The 13,993-nt window shown below is 36.1% G+C and overlaps 1 protein-coding gene across 2 annotated transcripts in view; it reads left to right on the top strand.

Moving 5' to 3' along the window:
- CNTN5 (contactin 5) overlaps positions 1 to 13,993 on the top strand; it is a 1,277,333-nt gene that overhangs the window by 866,352 nt on the left and 396,988 nt on the right. The gene's annotated exons all lie outside the window — the stretch shown is intronic.

The raw sequence follows: 13,993 nt of genomic DNA, 5'->3' as shown, positions 1-13,993 counted from the left end.
GTGTATATATTCCAGGTGAAAAATATGCATGGGTTTTTGAAATGTGTCAGAGTACTAGTTGAGTAATTAAAGATCATCTATTCTAACTACCCCTGGACAGAAGACTGCACTCCTGTGATAAGATCCTGGTATTGCCTTTCTAACTGTTGACTGTTGTGGTTATGTCTCTGCCTGCCACCAGTGAGGAGTATGTTGCTCGGAGCGCAAGGAATGTGATAAATGAAAGACTAAAACTTCTCAAAATTTTTTGAAGTGTCAGAGTTGAGGTAACTGAATAACAAAGTGCATCTTGTTTCTGAAAATAAGCTTGAAACTGGGTTGTTTATGGTGTTGTTTCTCAGACTGGAACAAAATATACTAAGAAATAGTTTTTTTGAGTTTCAAACAAAAATATAATTTACTTATTACTTTTTTGGCCACTTGAGCTCTTATCTGTAATAATCATAGTCATACTTCATGGATTTGGGGGAACAGAATAATAAGCTGTGCTCAGATTAATTATATTCCCTTTTCCCAACTCAGCTAATTATACTTCTTTTTTTTTTAGTTCTATAATTTGAGATGAGTACCTCTTTGTATCATAGAATAGTTTTCCTATACTACAATTTAAGAAGGGTCAGTACCAGAGAGAGAGAGAGAGAGAGAGAATCAAATGTCTGAGAAATAACAAAGACCTCAGCATTAACAGGAAATAGAATTCAGGGTATTGGCATCTCAATCAATTTTTCTTCTTTGTTTAGTGTGAGAATCATTTGTTTCTAGGCTATAATTATCAGTGTAGTAATGGGGCCCAATTTTGTTCTACCATAGATAATTCTTATCAAAAACTATCATAGGACCTCAATCAATTTTTTAAAAATTTCTCAACTTTATCTGATTCCTTTCTAATTTTTTTAACTGAAAGAAAAGTCAATTATGTTTCAACAAGAAAATATTTTTAAAAAACATTTTGCTTTGAAACTCAAATAATAATTGCTATCAGTAATAATTGCATAATTGCTAGAGATTAAAAAAAAAAGAAGGAAGAGGAGGAGGACAGAGGAATCTGCTCTACAAAGGATGTAAGTGTTCACCATCAGATTCAAAGTAGTTAACATGCAAGCAAGATTTTTTGAAACATAATCCATACTGAAAAGCAGTTAGGACATGTGTAGAAAAGGGAAATGTGATAGAATGATACAAAACTAAAGATGACACAAAGACAAATCATCTGATTGCCAAAGAAAACTATAGAGAAGATTTTTTTTTCTTTTTTTTTATAGAGATTTCTAATGGGGAAAAATAGCATAATGAATTGCACACATGATAAGCAAGAAATAAGAATATGTATTAATAACTGATGAAATAAAAATGCTATAAATTGTGAGATCAGTAAGAATAATGCCAGATAGTTGCTATTGTATATATGTTTTAAGAAATATTAGGCTGGGGCACTTGGCTGGCTCAGTTGGTGGAATGTGTGACTCTTAACCTTGGGATCTTGAGTTTGAGCCCCACAAACTTGGGTATAGAGATTACTTAAGAAATTTTTAAAAAATTAAAAAGAAATATTAGAGTGATTGTAAAAGTTAATAGGAGAGGTTGTATACTACTAGGTACTCATTTTGGAGTTTTATATCAAATGAGCCACTCAAACATCAGTGTTAGCCCTAGAGTTTTAAGGGATATGTCAGAGCCCAAAATAACAGAAGTAACTCAGCATTCAGACCAATGTCTAACACTTACCAGATGGATAGTTTTCTCCCTATCAGCCAAATCCTATCTATCTTTAGGTCCTTTGTTGAACATCCTTTTCCTTTCTTGCTCCAACTGAAACTTGAATATCACCTGAAGACATGGCTTCCCTGCAGCCCTTTAAAATTACGGCTATTTATTATCTCAAACTGTATGTGCCATTCAGAGTAACATTGGAACAGATATCCCACATTACCTTTCTCCACATTACCTATTCGCCCTTCTTTCTCCTCACAGTCCCTTAACCTGTTCACTATAGTTCATCCTTTTTTCTGTCTACTTTAAAAAATCACTAAAATGCATCTTCACCCAGAGATGGTTTGGTCTCTTTTTGATCATCCCAATAGCATCCAACTATACTATCCTTTCCTTCACTTGAAAACAAAACAAACCAAAGCTCTTTTGACAATGTTGTCTTTCACCTGTTACCTCATTTTTCTGCTCCTTTTCATCACAAAACTCTTCAAAAGTTTTGCCTGTCATACTTTATCTAACTCCAGTATTTCAATTCTATATCTCTCTGTCCCTCTTTCTCTGCCTCTGTGTTTCCCTTTTTAAAAAGTAGATTGATTGAAGTATAATTTATATCCCAGGAAACTCACTCATTTCAAGTATAGTTTATTGAGTTTTAGTAAATTTATGACATTGTGCTACCATTACCAAAATCTAGTGCTAGAACAGTTCCATCATTTCACAAAGGTATTCCCACCCAATTTCCCCACAATTTACTTTTTAAAAAAAATTTTATTTTAATGGAATTAAATCATACAATGTTCAGTCTGTGTGTATATATATGTGGTAAGAGAGAGTGGGTGTGTGTTTGGTTTCTTTTACTTAGTTTAATGTTTCTAAGTTTCATTCATATTGTGGCATTTATCAGTCGTTTGTCACTTTGTATTGCTGAATAGTATTCCATTGTATAGATAGAGATCCTTCTGTTTATTATTCAGTTGATGGCATTTGGATTATTTTTAGTCTTCATTCCATAAAATACTTAAATGCTTATCTTTTAAACACTTACAACTGCCAAACATATATTTCCAACCAGGACTCTGGCTTGTATATCTATCTGCCTGTTTGACATTTCCAATCAGAATGGCTAATAGGCATGTCAAGCCTAACCCTGTCTAAAACTGGTTATATCTTCCCCAAACCTGCTCCACCTGCAGTCTTTCCAACTCGGACAAAGGCAATTCCATCTCTTACTATTCATTAGGCCTTACGGTCATTTTTAACTTCTCACTTTCTGACATCTCACAGATAAACCATCAGCAATTTTATTGGTCCTACTCAAAACTTTATCCAAAATTTGATCATTTCTAACACCCTCTACTGTAGCTTTCTAGAAAGAACTACTATCATCTCCTACTTGGATTATTCACAACAGTATCTTAACTATTATCCCTTGTTTTTTATTTCATCTTTTTTTCAATCTATTCTTTTTTAATATTTTATTTATTTATTCATGAGACACACACAGAGACAGAGAGAGAGAGAGAGAGAGAGAGGCAGCACAGGCAGAGGGAGAAGCAGGCCCCATGCAGGGAGCCCGAAGTGGGACTCGATCCTGGGGCTCCAGGATCATGCCCCGGGCTGAAGGCAGGCGCTAAACCGCTGAGCCATCCAGGGATCCCCCAATCTATTCTTAACATAATAGCTGGAGTGATTCTTTAAAATTATGTTGTATCATGTCACCCCTGCTTTGTGCAAAACACTCCAAAATTCCTCATCTACTAAGGACTGAATTGAGTTACACCAAAATGCATATGTTGTGTGATGGTATACTGATATGGGGCCTTTGGAAGGTAATTAAAATTAGATAAGGTCATGAGGATATGGCCTTCAGGATAGAATTAGTGTCCTTATAAGCAGAGACTCTAGAACTCGCTCTATCTCTCCCTTGTATATGAATATAGTACAAAGGCAGTGTGTGCAAGTCAAAAAGAGCTCTCACCAGAAACCAACAATGCTGGCATCCTGAACTCAGACTTCTAGCCTCCAGTACCATGGGGAAAATAAATTTCTATTGTCAAGCCACCTATTCTATAGCATTTTGTTATGATACCCTAAGCAAACTATTACACTGTCTCATTCAGAATCAAAGCCAAAGTCCTCAATGTCTTGAAAAGCCCTCACCATGTAGTAAGAGATCTTTTTTTACTATTTACTTTTTTTCATAATGTATTGCAAATGAACATAATTATAAAATACATAAGTAAAATGTGATTCTCATATTAATAAAGAAAAAAAATATGATATTTTGTATTTTTGCCAAAGGAAAAGACTGAAAGTTAAAGGATTGGAATTATTCATTGAAAGCACAATGATACTGAGAAACAGTGATTTAATTCTAATGCCTTGGTTGGTCAATTAAAAGGAGAACTCTGAAAATGTCTCAGGAAAGTAAAGTAAAAAAATATTGCTGAAGAGGAGAGGTAAAGTGTAGACAGAATAAGCCAGGACCATTCAATGAAAGAGGCCTAGGGCTTGAGTCCTTGCTCTAATGCCTATTATGACCTCAACAACTGTCTTCTTTTTGGTGGAATGAGATCATATATTGTGAAATGAGTGTATAACCTGGTACATACCAGGAATCTCAGACCCAAATTTCTGCCTCATCCACACAGTCATTTGGACCATCATAGCATACTTATTTAACTGATAGTTAATTCTGGTTTGTTCCTTATTCTTGTTTTACTTTCTTCTTTCAAATTATAATTAACTTATTACTTTATCAGAATTTTATTTTTTTATTTCAAGTTTTATTTAAATTCCAGTTACTTAACATATAGTGTAATATTAGTTTCAGGAATAGAATTTAGTGATTCATCACTTATATTACAACACCCAGTGCTCATCACAACAAATGCCCTCCTTAATCCCTATCACCCATTTAACCTATCCTCCATGCACCTCCCCTCCAGCAACCCTGTTTGTTCTGTATAATTAAATAACATGGTTCTCTAAGACACCACAGAGAACATGGTTTACATTTCTTTTTTTCCTATGTTCATCTATTTCATTTCTTAAATTCCATATGAGTGAAATCATATGTTGTTTGTCTTTCTCTAACTTATTTTGCTTAGCATAGTACCTTCTAGCTTCATCCATGTTATTTCAAATGGAAGGATTTCATTCTTTTTTATGGCTGAGTAGTATTCCATTGTATTCCATTCCAATATATACAACACTGCTTTTTTTTAACTTTTATTTAAAATAAATTAATTAACATATAGTATATTATTAGTTTCAGAGGTAGAGTTAGATGATTCATTAGTTGCATCTAACATTGAGTGCTCATTACATCAAGTTCTCTCCTTAATTCCATCACCCACTTATCCCTTCCGCCACCACTCACCTCCCCTCTAGCAACCCTCAGTCTGTTTTCTATAGTTAAGAGTTTCTTGTGGTTTGTCTCCCTCTTATGGTTTGTCTCCCTCTCTGATTTCATCTTATTTTATTTGGGTGATCCTAAGTTTGGGCATAGATGTTTATAATTCTTAGGTCTTCTTTCATATAGACTCCTTTATTATGATATGATTATAATGACTAGGCATAATGACTACAATGATGGAAGAAGCAGGGGAATAAATGAGTGTCAGAAGATAAAATTATGGGAAAAAATGAAGCTGAAAGAAAAGGAAAAGAAACATATTGGATTACAAATGTAGACTTATATCATAATAAAGGCCCCATCTTCACCTCTTGTTATAGTCTTTGGTTTAAAAATCTAGTTTGTATAATATAAGTATGGCTACTCTGGCCTTCCATTAGTATGATGAATGTTTTTCTATCCCCTCACTCTCAATCTGCAGGTGTCTTTGAGTCTAAAATGAGTCTCTTGTAAGCAACATATGGATGGGTCTTGATATTTTTATCCATTCTGATACACAGTGTTGTTTTTTTATTAGAGCATTTAGTCTATTTACATTCAGAATTATTCTTGATAGATATGAATTTAATGCCATTGTATTACTTAAGTCATTGTTTTCTGTATTCCTTTATAGTCAGTCTTTTTCACATTTGATTTTCTATCCCAGAGTCCCCTTTAATATTTCTTGCAGGGCTGGTTTAGTGGTCACAAACTGTTTTATTTTTTGTTTGTCTGGGAAACTCTTTTATCTCTCTTTCTATTCTGAATGATAAGCTTGCTAGACAGAGTATTCTTGGTTGCAGGTTTTTCCCACTTAGCATGTTGAATATATCATGCCCCATTCTTCTGGCTTGTCAGGATTCTGTGAAGAGATCTGCAGCTAACTTTAAGTTAAGGACTTCTTTTCTCTTGCTACTTTTAGGATTTGTTTCCTTTATCTCCATGTTTGCAAATTTAACTAGAATATGTGTTGTGTTAGCTTGCTTTTGTTGATTTTTGTGGGAGTTCTCTATGCTTCATGGATTTGGATGTCTGTTTCCTTCTTCAGATCAGGGGAAGCTTTGAATTACAATTTCCTCCAATAAACCTCCTTCTCCCTTTTCTCTCTCTTCTTCTTCTGAGATTCCTATGATACAAATGTTATTATGCTTTATGGAGTTGCTGAGTTCCCTAAGTCTACATTTTTTATACAGTATGTTTCTTTTCCTTTCCTTTCAGCTTCATTTTTCTCATAATTTTATCTTCTACGACACTCATTTATTCCTGTTTCTTCCATCATTGTAGTCATTATACCTAGTCAGTTTCACATCTTAGTTATAGCATTTAAAATTTTTTTTAGCATGACTAATTCCTAGGTTTTTATCCCTGTGGTAAGGGACTCCCTAGTGTCTGCTATGCTTTTCTCAAATCCAGCTAGTATCCTTATGATCACTGCTTTAATTTCTGGATCAAGCATATTGCTTATATCTGTTGCTATTTGGTCCCTAGCTATGGTGTTTACTTGTTCTTTCTTTTGGAATGAATTCTTCCATCTTCGAATTTTTCTCTAGGTTTCTCTCTTCTGTGTGGTAAGAAGCCTGTTATGTTTCATGCTCCAAAGATTGATGGGTTTATGAAGAAGAAGTGACAGACTGCCCAGGGTCTGGCACTTCATGGAGTATCTCTGGTATATGCTATGTGCACTCTGCTAATGTGCTTTGGCTACTCTTTCTCTTAGGTCAGGCCTCTGCAGAGTTTCTCTTTGCCTGCAATGGGGAGTATTTGGACTTTGACCAGAGTGTGGTGAGTTCTAATCAGGTGTACTCTGGTCTGCTTGTTGAAAGAGACCCATCCAGTACTATTCCCACTAGAACTAAAACTGCAGAACTCTGTGGTCAGTCAGGTCCTCTGGAAGAAGGGCTTGCTTCTCTGGTTCTTCAGCATACCTGCCCTAGAAAAGCAGCACCTGCAGAGTGCAGGGGGTTGGGTCTTGGTGTAAGGGGTTTAGGCTGTCAGTATTCACACTATACTGCTCACTGAAGCCAGCTTATGCTGAGGGGTTGTAGAGACAACTGATGCCAGCCCCTCTCTTATCCTAGAGAGAAAAGTTTGTAACCACTATGGCCTAGGAAGCCCTCCCAGAAAATTGGACAATCTTGTGTGTCCTGGGCTTCCTCAGATATCTGCCTTTACCCTGACTATATCTAGGCTATCTGACCACCTTACTGTGCAGTACAGGTTGGCTGAGTTTTGAAACTCCAAACTTCAGGAACCTAGCATGGTGGGAACACATGCTGGTCCTCTGAGGTAGGGTCTTGCCATTTTGGAACAGATGCAAGCACAAAGAGATAGATTTTGAGGTACCACACAGCCCCCCAGCGGTTTTGTCCCTGGAGAGGCAATGCCACATCTCTTAGGTGCACTCTAAGGAGGAAGGAACCATTTCTCGTAGTGTATCCCAGGGGATCCTCAGATCATTCCATCAGCTACTCAGCTATCTGTCCTCCTCCACAGGAGCACTGCAGCACCCCAGCTCCACACTGGCCATGACTCAGACCTCTAAAACTTTAGTGTACAGGCACTACTGTTCATAAAATATCACAAAAATCAACCCCTCTTGTTTTACTAGTCAATGTCTTTGGGGGAAATGTTTTCCTTGTGTGATCTCCCATGTGCTCCTTTCTTTTTCTTACTCCTCTCTGTGACCAACATTGCTTCCCCTCTGTAGCATCCACAATCATTTTCTCCCCTAAATCATGTTTCCACATTTCTTACCTTCCATGATGTGGTCTTGTCTTTCCCTCAAGTTGTGCATCTTGTTCTGTTAGTCCTCAGATAAATTTCCTGGGTATCCAGAATAGCTTAATAGTTATCCAGCTGTGTGTAAGGGATGAGGCAAGCCCAGGGTCCTCCTACTAATCTGCCATCTTACCTCCCAAAAATTTTATCAGAATTTTATTATGTGAAATAAGTGTTGGAAGTAAAAGTTTGCTAAGATTTTTCTCTAACCTAGTAGAGTCTATGTCCTTAAAGGTACAAAATTTATTACACCTAACAGTATGTATATATTAAATTCATGCTAAATAACTGAATAAATGTGCTCATTCTATTAGTTGAGTTTTGTAGGGCTTTAGACAGTTCCTATCAACTTTCTGTTATTAGTTTATCACAACCTATATCTATTAAAGATATTTGGGTCACTCAATATCCCATTCAAATTCAAATATTACAAGATGCCTGGGTGGCTCAGTGGTTGAACACCTGCCTTTAGCCCAGGACAGGATCTTAGAGTCTGGGGATCAAGTCCCACATCAGGACCCTGCATGGAGCCTGCTTCTCTCTCTGCCTGTGTTTCTGCCTCTCTCTGTGTGTCTCTCATGAATAAATAAATAAAATCTTTTAAAATATACTCAAATTTCTATTTCAAAGTATAGCAGCTTCTATAATACAGTAGTACTACACAGAATTGTAAAAAGTTATATATCACAGAATATTAAATAATATTCAGAAATAGCACAAATATCCATTTTCTTACTACCTCAAATGGATGTACAGTGCATTTTTTTGTGAATAGAAGTAAAAGCTAGGATTGACTTTTTTCAAAATAGCATTGTTTAATTCCCAAGAGAACAATATTAACTACTGTCAGTAGCATCTGTGAATGAAAACATCTTGATTGGATACGGAAATAGTTCTTCATCTATGAGAAAACATATTTTTCTAGACTGTTATGCATATATACTTAAAATTGTGTTGGTTGCCAAAATTGAAAAAAAAAGGCAGTAAAACCTTTGACACTTTAGTAATTTTGAAATTTAGGGTTATAATGTAAAATGAGTCTATCTAATGAAATAAGCCTCATAAAACCTAGAACCATATGTAGACATATTTTATGGTTTAGAAGTTATCATCATAGAAACTTTAAAATAAGGAACACAGTAATTAGTGCTTTACTTTATATATGTTTTGTTCAAAGATGCCTGGGTGGCTCAGTGGTTCAACATCTGCCTTTGGCTCAAGTCATGATCTTGGGGCCTGGGATTGAGTACCACAGGTCCCCACAGGGAGCGTTTCTTCCTCTGCCTGTGTCTCTGCCTCTCTCTCTCTCTCTTTCTCTCTCTGTGTGTGTGTCTCTCATGAGTAAAAAATAAAATAATAAATAATTAATTAAATAAATAAATACATTTTGTTCATATTGTCTGCATTAAGTTATCTCAGAAGCTTACATTGAAATGGGACTTCTTGTATGAAGTATTAGGCTATCGTCAAAAATATATATGAGTATACCACTCAACAATACAAGAACCATATTTTCATATTTACTGTAATATGCAATCCCTGCAAAGTGTCTGATAGAGATTATTGTCATTCCTATTGTACTGATGTGGAATCTAAGCTTCAGAAAGATTAAGTGAAATACTTAAGCTCCTATACTTCGTAAATGATGGAACCAGGATTTCAATCTTTGATACATTTTGTACCATATAATGTACTTTTAGTTAAAGTTATACTAAAGGCTTCACAGCATGAACACAGACAAGACTTTTTTAACAATGGAATTATCAACGTCTCAAAAATAATGCTTATTATATTATATCAAGATTGTATTTTTTTTTCATTCAACACGTATTTATTCAGCTTATTTATGTTTGTTTTTATCATCTTATTTTATACTGGTTACCCTGCCTTTTCTGTTTCATTTGCCCTATTTTTACCTTCACTGTCTTTTTATTTTAAAGACGTAGAGGAATTTGAAGAAGAAAATGAATTCAAGTTTATGGCTCTATAACTATTTCCTATCAACTAGAAAATAAAGTTGGTTTGATAGAATAAGATTAGTTGAGTTCTGGATATATCAACTCTTAGTTACTTACAGGTACAACAGAAATGGGATATGAATCTGAAGTCTAGGAAAGAGATTTAAGCAGGAGACTATAATATTAATAATAACCAGTAGAGTTAACTCAAGAGTAATCAAAAGGTTGTTTGGGTTCTCTCAGGGAGAATGTTTACAATGTGAACATCATATATTACTCTTTCTGCTGAAAAGAGAAAACCTCTTGTTCTGCTTCTGTGGTACGAACCAGTTTAAATAGCCACCAATAATATTTATGTGTTATAGTTTAAGCAGCTTTTGGGTATACATTAAAATTATTAACATGTACAGTTAGTACATTTGTTTAGCTCCAACTATTTGTGAGGATTACGTTAACTGCTTAGATGCAAAAGAATCATTGACTATTTAAGGATTATATTGCTGTGGTTCTCAAACATACAAGACCTAGAAGGCCCAAAATTTACTGCATATTCTAGATGCCCAGGAACACCAGGGGCTTTAGGGTCGTGAAATAGAGTAATTTATCCTCAAGAGAAGATAGGCAGAATCATTATTTGTCATCGCTATTATTTGCAGAGAATTCTAATAGGTCCTGAGACAGGTATAAAAAGAGCATAAAAGTTGCCTTGTTTCAATAGTCTCCACATTCAATAGGAGAAACACCATAGTACATAAAACCACTGATAGCCATAGATAAAGGAAAATATAAGAAGATAAAGCCAGAGATAAAGAGAAATACAAGAATCAAATTTCAAAAGCTTTCATCATTATTTCTATTATACTGCCTAGACCCTTAGCTTATTCTCTATTCTACCAGCTTAGTATCATGATACTTTGGTGATTTTGTTAAGTTATGTGGGACTGAGTCCCAGGCAAAACAAATCCTCAATATTTAATATATCTGGCTTTCTCAATATTCAAAACCATGGACACAGGTTCAGCTTTCTCAATGCCAACAAGTCCCTCTGCCATTACTCCTTCAATCATATGTTCCTCATGGGGAATACTAATGCTGAACTGAGTCGCAAAGTAAAGGAGAATAAAACTATAATAATTGATTATATAAGAAGTACCAAGGAAAGTGAATTAAGATATTATGCAAAGATTTACAGATTAAAAGTATTTCGTTTCTGCATACTCTGTGTTTTGAACCATCATAGAATATAGCTGAATTTAGAAAATAAATGAACTGTAGAAAAGCCTATGTCTGCGCATGCAGCAAACACAGGAGCATAATATCCTTGGTCATCACTTTCACATTTTCTGATTTTAAACTCTAGTAACATAATTTCTTCAATTTGGAAAAATACTCAAACATCAATGGACACTGAAGGATTCGGGGTCTTGGTCCTGTCCCAGATGCTAAGCCTTAGAAACCCCTCAATTCTTGCAGGCCTGAGACTCCTCCTCTGAGAACTATCCATTAGATAGAGCTAAGGAAGCCTTCTATTTTCCAGTCTAAGCTGCTAACATTTCAGGTGAGGCATTTTTCTATTAAAGAAAAAATAAATAATGTTTGTTTTCTCTAAATTGGACATATTTTTACCTCACCCTCATTTAAAACAGGTAGACAAGTTTACAAGCCTCAAATCCATTATAGAATTAGATGTATGAATAATCAAATTTAAAGAATAAATAGATGTCCCCTTAAAGAGTGTGAAGAAGGAATACTAGATAGCCTTTGCTTCCAAATAGTATACTAACCATAATATTTCAACTGGTATTTGAACAGCCAGGGATTCCCATCCTAGTTCTGATACTTACTATTACCTTTGTTTTTTATTTTTTTTTTATTTTATTTTTTTTTTAATAATTATCTCTGCTTAGGAAATCACTTAAGGAGGAAATTTAGGAATTTAGTTTGTTTTTCTTAATTTTTTTTAATTTTTATTTATTTGTGATAGTCACAGAGAGAGAGAGAGAGAGAATGAGGCAGAGACACAGGCAGAGGGAGAAGCAGGCTCCATGCACCAGGAGCCCGACGTGGGATTCGATCCCGGGTCTCCAAGATCGCGCCCTGGGCCAAAGGCAGGTGCCAAACCGCTGCGCCACCCAGGGATCCCTTACCTTTGTTTTTTAAATGAAACCTTATCTTTTTAAATTAAAGATATTTATTTATTTATTTATTCATTCATTCATTCATTCATTTTAGAGATATTGAGAAAGAGCAGGGGAAAAGGCAGAGAGGGGGCAGATGGGGAGGGAGAGAGAATCTCAAGCAGACTATGCTGAGTATGGAGCCCAATGCAGGGCTTAATCTCATGACCCTCAGATCACAACCTGAGCTAAAACCAAGAGTTAGACTCTTAATCAACTGAGCCATCCAAATGTCCCAAATGAAGGCTTATTTTACTTGTAAAAAGGAATAATAAAAGCTATTTCACAGGATTGTTGAGAGAATTAAGAGATAGTTTATGTAAGGCAATTAACTCAATGGTTAGAAGATAATGAGCATTAAATTTAATTTTGTCTTGAAGACCTGTCTTAAAGAATACTCCTTAAAATGCAAATTATGTGAGAGAACTGACACCTTAAATCACTATCTGCTCACACTAATGACCAGTTGGCAGGGATTAGTTGACATCAAACTGACAAAAGACAACTAACTGTAGAATGAGTGGCACTTGGAAATGTGAATGTGATGTTTTGAAGTGGAGAAAATATCAACTAAAGGAAAAATGAACTCTGACAATAAAGTAAAAGGCTACCAGGAATCACTGCCATCTTCAGGTGATCTCTTAAGATTGTTGGTATCATAAATTATTCCCTATATAAAATGGGAACAAAAAATTAACAAAGGTGAAACTAAAATATTTTGGTTGATATTTTTTCTTAAAAAATTATATTTCACATTATAAAATCTGTCTCATAACTTTGAGATTCTATAATAATGGCAGCCACTCAAGAAGTGTTTTGGAACTCTTTTTCCAAGATCACAAAAAGTAATTTTTAAAAGGATTGGCTCAGGAAGTAGGACACAAGATGGCAGAAAGGTAGGGGTCCTTGACTCATCTGGTCCCACAAACTTACCTAGGTAACTTTCAAAACATCCTGGACACCTACAACTTTGACCTAAAATGTAAAGAGAGAACAGCTGGAATGTTATAGAGAGAAAAGTGTTCACTTCTGACAAGGTAGGAAGGCAAAGGAAAAAAAAAAAAAAAAACAGGAGGGAAACCAAACAAGCTGGGCAAAAGAAGAGCCATGACAAACCTGGCCTGAAAGCCCAGCTGCAGAAAGCCCAGGCATGAAGGCCAAGCCCTGGCAAGTGGGAAATTTAAAAATCCTCACTTGAATCTTCCCTGACTGAAAAAGTGCACAGCAGGGAAATAGAGCAGAATCACAGGAGGAGCAGTGAAGCCTCAATATTCCCAGAGACACAGCAAGAGTAGAGGCACCTGGAGAGAGCTCAACACAAACCGTGGTCAGATCTTGGTAAAGAGCAAGAGTGCCACAGCCCTCTGGGGCATTTGGGAGAAGCCTGACAATTATGCAAGCTGGGACTGGAGCTCCTTTTATCCTAGAGCATGGCAATGGATGGAGGTGGCTGTGCTCCATTCCCTTCAGGAGAAGTGGACCCCAGAAGGGCACAGGAAAGAAAGAATTCTCCTGACACTGGGAACCCTTCAATTTGTGCAGATCAGTGCACCTGCAACTGCCTCCAGGAGCATCTAGGCCAGTTTGGACTGGGAGTGCAGTGTGACTTGAGTGCAGTTCGGCAACCATGGGGAGCTCTCAGCTCCAGAGCTGGAAATCTGACTAGTGTCATTTTTTTTCCACCTTTCACCTAGAAGAGGCAGGGCCTCTAGGAAACAAAGTCCTCACAGGATAAATGGTTCAAACTGAGCCAGGCACCAGGCAAGGGGCAGGCACAGACACCTGAGAATCAGTGCAGGAGACCCCTTCCCAAGAACCACTGGAAGAACAAGGGAAGAGCAACTTTACTAAACAAGCAGCACTGGAAAGTTCCAGGCCTGAGGGAAAATAGTACATAGAACTAGAGGGGGATTTTTTTTCATTACGATTTGTTTTTATTTCAGGTTAAAAATTGCCAATATTTTTTTCTCTTT

Source organism: Canis lupus, chromosome 21, assembly GCF_011100685.1.
Source record: "Canis lupus familiaris isolate Mischka breed German Shepherd chromosome 21, alternate assembly UU_Cfam_GSD_1.0, whole genome shotgun sequence".
In the NCBI taxonomy this organism is placed as follows: Eukaryota; Metazoa; Chordata; class Mammalia; order Carnivora; family Canidae; genus Canis; species Canis lupus.
Note: the sequence above shows the minus strand (reverse complement) of the source record. Positions and strands in the feature narration are given on the sequence as shown.